Source organism: Temnothorax americanus, unplaced genomic scaffold, assembly GCF_048541705.1.
Source record: "Temnothorax americanus isolate GAGA-0224 unplaced genomic scaffold, ASM4854170v1 Scaffold410, whole genome shotgun sequence".
Lineage (NCBI taxonomy): Eukaryota > Metazoa > Arthropoda > Insecta > Hymenoptera > Formicidae > Temnothorax > Temnothorax americanus.
In genome coordinates this window covers 1-9,590 of record NW_027509560.1, presented here as the reverse complement: position 1 = coordinate 9,590, position 9,590 = coordinate 1, and the positions used below count along the sequence as shown (strand labels likewise).

General features: G+C 31.8%; 1 long non-coding RNA gene across 1 annotated transcript; it reads left to right on the top strand.

The window, feature by feature from the left end:
* The first annotated feature begins 2,015 nt into the window (after positions 1-2,015).
* On the top strand, positions 2,016-9,541 carry LOC143902903 (uncharacterized). Its single transcript, XR_013258527.1, has 2 exons — positions 2,016-2,575; positions 6,982-9,541. It is a non-coding gene; the product is annotated as an uncharacterized LOC143902903 (long non-coding RNA).
* Positions 9,542-9,590: the final 49 nt, after the last annotated feature.

The following is a 9,590-nucleotide window of genomic DNA, read 5'->3' as shown; positions in this document are numbered from 1 at the left end:
TTTTTCAAAATCGGCACTTCTCGCCGGAGTTCTCCAAAATTTATAAGTCCCAAAAATACTTTTTTTTTTCAAAAATCGGCAAGTTCTCACCGTAGTTCTCCAAAATTTTATAAGTCCCAAAAATTTTTTTTTTTTTTCAAAAATCGGCAGTTTTCGCCGGAGTTCTGCAAAATTTCATAAGTCCCAAAAAGTATTTTTTTTTTTTTAAATCGGCAGTTCTCGCCGGAGTTCTGCAAAATTTCATAAGTCCCAAAAAGTATTTTTTTTTCAAAAATCGGCAGTTCTCGCCGGAGTTCTGCAAATTTTATAAGTCCCAAAAAGTATTTTTTTTTCAAAAATCGGCAGTTCTCGCCGGAGTTCTGCAAAATTTCATAAATCCCAAAAAGTATTTTTTTTTATTTTTATTTTTTTTTATTTTTTTCAAAAATCGGCAGTTCTCGCCGGAGTTCTGCAAAATTTCATAAGTCCCAAAAAGTATTTTTTTTTTTCAAAAATCGGCAGTTCTTGCCGAAGTTCTGCAAAATTTTATAAGTCCCAAAAAGTATTTTTTTTTTTTTTTCAAAAATCGGCAGTTCTCGCCGGAGTTCTGCAAAATTTTACAAGTCCCAAAAATTTTTTTTTTTCTTCAAAAATCAGCAGTTCTCGCCGGAGTTCTGCAAAATTTCATAAGTCCCAAAAAGTATTTTTTTTTCTTTTTATTTTATTTTTTTTATTTTTTTCAAAAATCGGCAGTTCTCGCCGGAGTTCTGCAAAATTGCATAAGTCCCAAAAAGTATTTTTTTTTTCAAAAATCGGCAGTTCTCGCCGGAGTTCTGCAAAATTTCATAAGTCCCAAAAAATATTTTTTTTTTCAAAAATCGGCAGTTCTCGCCGGAGTTCTGCAAAATTTCATAAGTCCCAAAAAGTATTTTTTTTTTCAAAAATCGGCAGTTCTCGCCGGAGTTCTGCAAAATTTCATAAGTCCCAAAAAATATATTTATTTTTTCAACAATCGATAGTTTCGCCAGGAGTTCTGCAAAATTTTATAAGTCCCAAAAAGTATTTTTTTTTTTTTTCAAAATCGGGCAGTTCTCGCCGGAGTTCTCCAAAATTTTATAAGTCCCAAAAAAATACTTTTTTTTTTCAAAAACTCGGAAGTTCTCGCCGGGAGTTCTCGCCAAAATTTCATAAGTACCAAAAGTATTTTTTTTTTTTTCAAAAAATCGGCAGTTTCTCGCCGGAGTTCTGCAAAAATTTCATAAGTCCCAAAAATATTTTTTTTTTCAAAAATCGGTAGTTCTCGCCGGAATTCTGCAAAATTTCATAAGTCCCAAATATTTTTTTTTTTTTTCAAAAATCGGCAGTTTTTGCGAGTTCTGCTAAATTCATAAGTCCCAAAAAGTACTATATATATATATTTTTTTTTTTTCAAAAATTGGCAGTTCTCGCCGGAGTTCTGCAAAATTTCATAAATTCCAAAAAGTATTTTTTTTTTTTTTCAAAAATCGGCAGTTCTCGCCGGAGTTCTGCAAAATTTCATAAGTCCCAAAAAGTATTTTTTTTTTCAAAAATCGGCAGTTCTCGCCGGAGTTCTGCAAAATTTCATAAGTCCCAAAAAGTATTTTTTTTTCAAAAATCGGCAGTTTTTGCCGGAGTTCTGCAAAATTTCATAAGTCCCAAAAAGTATATATATATATATATATTTTTTTTTTCAAAATCGGCAGTTTTTCGCCGGAGTTCTGCCAAAATTTCATAAATCCCAAAAAGTATTTTTTTTTTCAAAAATCGGCAGTTTTTGGCCGGAGTTCTGCAAAATTTCTTAAGTCCCAAAAATTTTTTTTTTTTCAAAAATCGGCAATTTTCGCCGGAGTTCTGCAAAATTTTATAAGTCCCAAAAATGATTTTTTTTTTCAAAAATTGGCAGTTTTTGCCGGAGTTCTTCAAAATTTTATAAATCCCCAAAAATATTTTTTTTTTTTTCAAAAATCGGCAGTTCTCGCCAGAGTTCTGCAAAATTTTATAAGTCCCAAAAAAGAATTTTTTTTTATTTTTTTTTTTTTCAAAAATTGGCAGTTCTTGCCGAAGTTCTGCAAAATTTTATAAGTCCCAAAAAGTATTTTTTTTTTTTTTTAAATCGGCAGTTCTCGCCGGAGTTCTCCAAATTTCATAAGTCCCAAAAAGTTTTTTTTTTTTTTTTTTTTTCAAAAATCGGCAGTTCTCGCCGGAGTTCTGCAAAATTTCATAAGTCCCAAAAAGTATTTTTTTTTTTTTTTAAATCGGCAGTTCTCGCCGGAATTCTGCAAAATTTCATAATCCCAAAAAATATTTTTTTTTTTTTTTTTTTTTTTAAATCGGCAGTTCTCGCTGGAGTTCTGCAAAATTTCATAAGTCCCAAATAGTATTTTTTTTTTTTTCAAAAATTGGCAGTTTTCGCCGGAGTTCTGCAAAATTTCATAAATCCCAAAAAGTATTTTTTTTTTTTTTTAATCGGCAGTTTTCGCCGAAGTTCTGCAAAATTTCATAAGTTCCAAAAAGTTTTTTTTTTTTTTTTTTCAAAAATCGGCAGTTCTCGCCGGAGTTCTGCAAAATTTCATAAGTCCCAAAAAGTATTTTTTTTTTTCAAAAATCGGCAGTTCTCGCCGGAGTTCTGCAAAATTTTATAAGTCCCAAAAAGTATTTTTTTTTTTTCAAAAATCGGCAGTTCTCGCCGGAGTTCTGCAAAATTTCATAAGTCCCAAAAAGTATTTTTTTTTTCAAAAATCGGCAGTTCTCGCCGGAGTTCTGCAAAATTTCATAAGTCCCAAAAAATATTTTTTTTTTTTTTCAAAAATCGGCAGTTCTCGCCGGAGTTCTGCAAAATTTCATAAGTCCCAAAAAGTATTTTTTTTTTTCAAAAATCGGCAGTTCTCGCCGGAGTTCTGCAAAATTTCATAAGTCCCAAAAAGTATTTTTTTTTGTTTTTTTCAAAAATCGGCAGTTCTCGCCGGAGTTCTGCAAAATTTCATAAGTCCCAAAAAGTATTTTTTTTTTTTCAAAAATCGGCAATTTTTGCCGGAGTTCTGCAAAATTTCATAAGTCCCAAAAAGTATTTTTTTTTTTTTTTAAATCGGCAGTTCTCGCCGGAGTTCTGCAAAATTTCATAAGTCCCAAAAAGTATTTTTTTTTTTTCAAAAATCGGCAGTTCTCGCCGGAGTTCTGCAAAATTTCATAAGTCCCAAAAAGTATTTTTTTTTCAAAAATCGGCAGTTCTCGCCGGAGTTCTGCAAAATTTCATAAATCCCAATAAGTATTTTTTTTTATTTTTATTTTTTTTTTATTTTTTTTCAAAAATCGGCAGTTCTCGCCGGAGTTCTGCAAAATTTCATAAGTCCCAAAAAGTATTTTTTTTTTCAAAAATCGGCAGTTCCTTCCCGGAGTTCTGCAAAATTTCATAAAGTCCCAAAAAGTATTTTTTTTTTCAAAAATCGGCAGTTCTCGCCGGAGTTACTGCAAAATTCCATAAGTCCCAAAAAGTATTTTTTTTTTTCAAAAATCAGCAGTTTTCTCGCCGGAGGTCTGCAAAATTTCATAATTCCCAAGAAGTATTTTTTTTAAAATATCGGCAGTTCTCGCCGGAATTCTGCAAAATTTCATAAGTCCCAAAAAGTATTTTTTTTTTTTCAAAAATCGGCAGTTCTCGCCGGAGTTCTACAAAATTTCATAAGTCCCAAAAAGTATTTTTTTTTTTTTAAATCGGCAGTTTTGCCGGAGTTCTGCAAAATTTCATAAGTCCCAAAAAGTATTTTTTTTTTTTTCAAAAATCGGCAGTTCTCGCCGGAGTTCTGCAAAATTTCATAAGTCCCAAAAAGTATTTTTTTTTTTTTCAAAAATCGGCAGTTCTCGCCGGAGTTCTGCAAAATTTCATAAGTCCCAAAAAGTATTTTTTTTTTTTTCAAAAATCGGCAGTTCTCGCCGGAGTTCTGCAAAATTTCATAAGTCCCAAAAAGTATTTTTTTTTTTTTTAAAAATTGGCAGTTTTTGCCGGAGTTTTTCAAAAATTTATAAGTCCCAAAAAATATTTTTTTTTTTTCAAAAATCGGCAGTTCTTGCCGGAGTTCTGCAAAATTTCATAAGTCCCAAAAAGTATTTTTTTTTTTTTTTAATTGGCAGTTTTCGCCGGAGTTCTGCAAAATTTCATAAGTCCTAAAAAATATATTTTTTTTTTTTTTTCAAAAATTGGCAGTCTTCGCCGGAGTTCTGCAAAATTTCATAAGTCCCAAAAAGTATTTTTTTTTCAAAAATCGGCAGTTTTTGCCGGAGTTCTGCAAAATTTCATAAGTCCCAAAAAGTATTTTTTTTTCAAAAATCGGCAGTTTTTGCCGGAATTCTTCAAAATTTTATAAGTCCCAAAAAGTATTTTTTTTTTTCAAAAATCGGCAGTTTTCGACGGAGTTTTGCAAAATTTCATAAGTCCCAAAAAGTATTTTTTTTTTTTTAATCGGCAGTTTTTGCCGGAGTTCTGCAAAATTTCATAAGTCCCAAAAAGTTTTTTTTTTTTTTTTTTTCAAAAATCGAAATCGGCAGTTCTCGCTCCGGAGTTCTGCAAAATTTCATCAGTCCCCAAAAGTACATTTTTTTTTTTTTTTTTTTTTCAAAAATCGGCAGTTTCTCGCCGGGTTTACGAAGTTCTGCAAAATTTTCATAATTCCCCAAAAAAGTATATATATCTATTTTTTTTTTTTTTTAAAATTGGCAGTTTCGCCGGAGTTCCTGCCAATTTCCATAAGTCCCAAAAGTATTATATTAGTTTTTTTTTCAAAAATTCAGCAGTGCTTGCTTGCCGGGATTCTGCCAATGTCCAAATTTCCATAAGTCCCAAAAAGTATTCTTTTTTTTCAAAAATCGGCAGTTTTCGCCGGAGTTCTGCATAAAATTCATAAGTCCCAAAAATTACATTTTTTTTTTTGCAATGGAGAAAGCATAGGAAATAAAGCCCGATGCACGAAAGGTGAGGGAACGTTCCTGAGAGTCAGGGACGGCTTGATAAGGGAGGCCATCGATCGAGGGTTGTGTACGAGTTTGGGAGCTTTGGACATGGTTCTAGGCCAAGAGAGAGCTGTTAGATAAGATGGCTATTTGTTGAAAGTGGGGATACGCGGGTTGTTGATGGGAGCTGTACGAGCGTGATACTGTTCGAGGGGGATACAGGGTATGGCAGAGACTCGGGAGAAGGTTCATTGCATACAATACCATTTGCGATTGGGAATTAGGATCCCAAAGTATTTTTTTTTTTCAAAAATCGGCAGTTTTCGCCGGAGTTCTGCAAAATTTCATAAGTCCCAAAAAGTATTTTTTTTTTTTTTCAAAAATCGGCAGTTCTCGCCGGAGTTCTGCAAAATTTTATAAGTCCTAAAAAGTATTTTTTTTTCCAAAATCGGCAGTTTTTGCCGGAGTTCTGCAAAATTTCATAAGTCCCAAAAAGTTTTTTTTTTTTTCAAAAATCGGCAGTTTTTGCCGGAGTTCTGCAAAATTTCATAAGTCCCAAAAAATATATTTTTTTTTTTTTTTCAAAAATCGGCAGTTTCCCGGAGTTCTGTCAAATTTCATAAGTCCCAAAAATTTTTTTTTTTTTCAAAAATCGGCATTTTTGCCGAGTTCTGCAAAATTTATCATAAGTCCCAAAAATTTTTTTTTTTTTTTTTCAAAATCGGCAGTTTTCTGCCAGTTTGTCAAAATATTTTTCATTATCCCAAAAATTTATTTTTTTGTATTTCAAAATCATATCTCAAATTTTTTTCAAATTGCAAGTCCCAATTTAAATTTTTTAGTTCAAAACAGTTTGTTTCTTTTTAAATCGAAGTTTTTGCAAAAATCCCAATTTCGAGTTTTTTTTATCAATAAATTGTTTTGTTGTTTCAAATCGAGTTTCAAGATATTTATTTTTTTAAAGCATTTTTTTTTTATTTTTTTCAAAAAGATTTTGTGTTTTCAAAATTGCAGTTCCCAGTTTTTTTTTTTTTCAAAATGCAGTTTGCCAAGAGATTTTTTGCAAAAATTGTCAAGTCCAAAGATTATTTTTGTTTTCAAAAATCGGCAGTTTTTGCCGGAGGTTCTGCAAAATTTCATAAATTCCTAAAATTTTTTTTTTTTTTTCAAAAATCGGCAGTTCTCGCCGGAGTTCTGCAAAATTTCATAAGTCCCAAAAAGTTTTTTTTTTTTTCAAAATCGGCAGTTCTCGCCGGAGTTCTGCAAAATTTCATAAGTCCCAAAAAGTATTTTTTTTTTTTTCAAAAATCGGCAGTTCTCGCCGGAGTTCTGCAAAATTTCATAAGTCCCAAAAAGTATTTTTGTTTTTTTTTAAATTGGCAGTTTTCGCCGGAGTTCTGCAAAATTTCATAAGTCCCAAAAAGTATTTTTTTTTTTTTTTTTTTTAAATTGGCAATTTTTGCCGGAGTTCTGCAAAATTTCATAAGTCCCAAAAAGAATTTTTTTTTTTTTTTCAAAAATCGGCAGTTCTCGCCGGAGTTCTGCAAAATTTCATAAGTCCCAAAAAGTATTTTTTTTTTTTTCAAAAATCGGCAGTTCTCGCCGGAGTTCTGCAAAATTTCATAAGTCCCAAAAAGTATTTTTTTTTTTTTCAAAAATCGGCAGTTTTCGCCGGAGTTCTGCAAAATTTCATAAGTCCCAAAAAGTATTTTTTTTTTTTTAAAAATCGGCAGTTCTCGCCGGAGTTCTGCAAAATTTCATAAGTCCCAAAAAGTTTTTTTTTTTTTTCAAAATCGGCAGTTCTCGCCGGAGTTCTGCAAAATTTCATAAGTCCCAAAAAGTATTTTTTTTTTTTCAAAAATCGGCAGTTCTCGCCGGAGTTCTGCAAAATTTCATAAGTCCCAAAAAGTATTTTTTTTTTTTTCAAAAATCGGCAGTTCTCGCCGGAGTTCTGCAAAATTTCATAAGTCCCAAAAAGTATTTTTTTTTTTTTCAAAAATCGGCAGTTCTCGCCGGAGTTCTGCAAAATTTCATAAGTCCCAAAAAGTATTTTTTTTTTTTTTTTTAAATCGGCAGTTCTCGCCGGAGTTCTGCAAAATTTCATAAGTCCCAAAAAGTATTTTTTTTTTTTCAAAAATCGGCAGTTTTCGCCGGAGTTCTGCAAAATTTCATAAGTCCCAAAAAGTATTTTTTTTTTTTTCAAAAATCGGCAGTTCTCGCCGGAGTTCTGCAAAATTTCATAAGTCCCAAAAAGTATTTTTTTTTTTTTTTCAAAAATCGGCAGTTCTCGCCGGAGTTCTGCAAAATTTCATAAGTCCCAAAAAGTATTTTTTTTTTTTTTTTCAAAAATCGGCAGTTCTCGCCGGAGTTCTGCAAAATTTCATAAGTCCCAAAAAGTATTTTTTTTTTTTCAAAAATCGGCAGTTCTTGCCGGAGTTCTGCAAAATTTCATAAGTCCCAAAAAGTATTTTTTTTTTTTTTCAAAAATCGGCAGTTTTCGCCGGAGTTCTGCAAAATTTTATAAGTTCCAAAAAGTATTTTTTTTTTTTTTAAATCGGCAGTTCTCGCCGGAGTTCTGCAAAATTTCATAAGTCCCAAAAAGTATTTTTTTTTTTTAAATTGGCAGTTCTCGCCGGAGTTCTGCAAAATTTTATAAGTCCCAAAAAGTATTTTTTTTTCAAAAATCGGCAGTTCTCGCCGGAGTTCTGCAAAATTTCATAAGTCCCAAAAAGTATTTTTTTTTTTTCAAAAATCGGCAGTTTTCGCCGGAGTTCTGCAAAATTTCATAAGTCCCAAAAAGTATTTTTTTTTTTTTTCAAAAATCGGCAGTTCTCGCCGGAGTTCTGCAAAATTTCATAAGTCCCAAAAAGTATTTTTTTTTTTTTCAAAAATCGGCAGTTTTCGCCGGAGTTCTGCAAAATTTCATAAGTCCCAAAAAGTTTTTTTTTTTTTTCAAAAATCGGCAGTTTTTGCCGGAGTTCTGCAAAATTTCATAAGTCCCAAAAAGTATTTTTTTTTGTTTTTTTCAAAAATCGGCAGTTCTCGCCGGAGTTCTGCAAAATTTCATAAGTCCCAAAAAGTATTTTTTTTTTTTTCAAAAATCGGCAGTTCTCGCCGGAGTTCTGCAAAATTTCATAAGTCCCAAAAAGTATTTTTTTTTTTTCAAAAATCGGCAGTTCTCGCCGGAGTTCTGCAAAATTTCATAAGTCCCAAAAAGTTTTTTTTTTCCAAAATCGGCAGTTCTCGCCGGAATTCTGCAAAATTTCATAAGTCCCAAAAAGTATTTTTTTTTTTTCAAAAATCGGCAGTTCTCGCCGGAGTTCTGCAAAATTTCATAAGTCCCAAAAAGTATTTTTTTTTTTTTTTCAAAAATCGGCAGTTTTCGCCGGAGTTCTGCAAAATTTCATAAGTCCCAAAAAGTATTTTTTTTTTTTTCAAAAATCGGCAGTTCTCGCCGGAGTTCTGCAAAATTTCATAAGTCCCAAAAAGTATTTTTTTTTTTCAAAAATCGGCAGTTCTCGCCGGAGTTCTGCAAAATTTCATAAGTCCCAAAAAGTATTTTTTTTTTTTTCAAAAATCGGCAGTTTTCGCCGGAGTTCTGCAAAATTTCATAAGTCCCAAAAAGTATTTTTTTTTTTTCAAAAATCGGCAGTTCTCGCCGGAGTTCTGCAAAATTTCATAAGTCCCAAAAAGTATTTTTTTTTTTTTTTTTTAAATCGGCAGTTCTCGCCGGAGTTCTGCAAAATTTCATAAGTCCCAAAAAGTATTTTTTTTTTTTTCAAAAATCGGCAGTTCTCGCCGGAGTTCTGCAAAATTTCATAAGTCCCAAAAAGTATTTTTTTTTTTCAAAAATCGGCAGTTCTCGCCGGAGTTCTGCAAAATTTCATAAGTCCCAAAAAGTATTTTTTTTTTTTTTTTAAAATCGGCAGTTTTCGCCGGAGTTCTGCAAAATTTCATAAGTCCCAAAAAGTATTTTTTTTTCAAAAATCGGCAGTTCTCGCCGGAGTTCTGCAAAATTTCATAAGTCCCAAAAAGTTTTTTTTTTTCAAAAATCGGCAGTTTTCGCCGGAGTTCTGCAAAAATTCACAAGTCCCAAAAAGTATTTTTTTTTTTCAAATTCGGCAGTTCTCGCCGGAGTTCTGCAAAATTTCATAAGTCCCAAAAAGTATTTTTTTTTTCAAAAATCGGCAGTTCTCGCCGGAGTTCTGCAAAATTTCATAAGTCCCAAAAAGTATTTTTTTTTTTTCAAAAATCGGCAGTTCTCGCCGGAGTTCTGCAAAATTTCATAAGTCCAAAAAAGTTTTTTTTTTTTTTAAAAATCGGCAGTTCTCGCCGGAGTTCTGCAAAATTTCATAAGTCCCAAAAAGTTTTTTTTTTTTTTTTTTTTCAAAAATCGGCAGTTCTCGCCGGAGTTCTGCAAAATTTCATAAGTCCCAATATTTTTTTTTTTTTTCCCAAAATTGGCAGTTCTCGCCGGAGTTCTGCAAAATTTCATAAGTCCCAAAAAATTTTTTTTTTTTTTTTTTTTTTTAATCGGCAGTTCTCGCCGGAGTTCTGCAAAATTTCATAAGTCCCAAAAAGTATTTTTTTTTTTTTTTTTTTTTAAATCGGCAGTTTTTGCCGGAGTTCTGCAAAATTTCATAAGT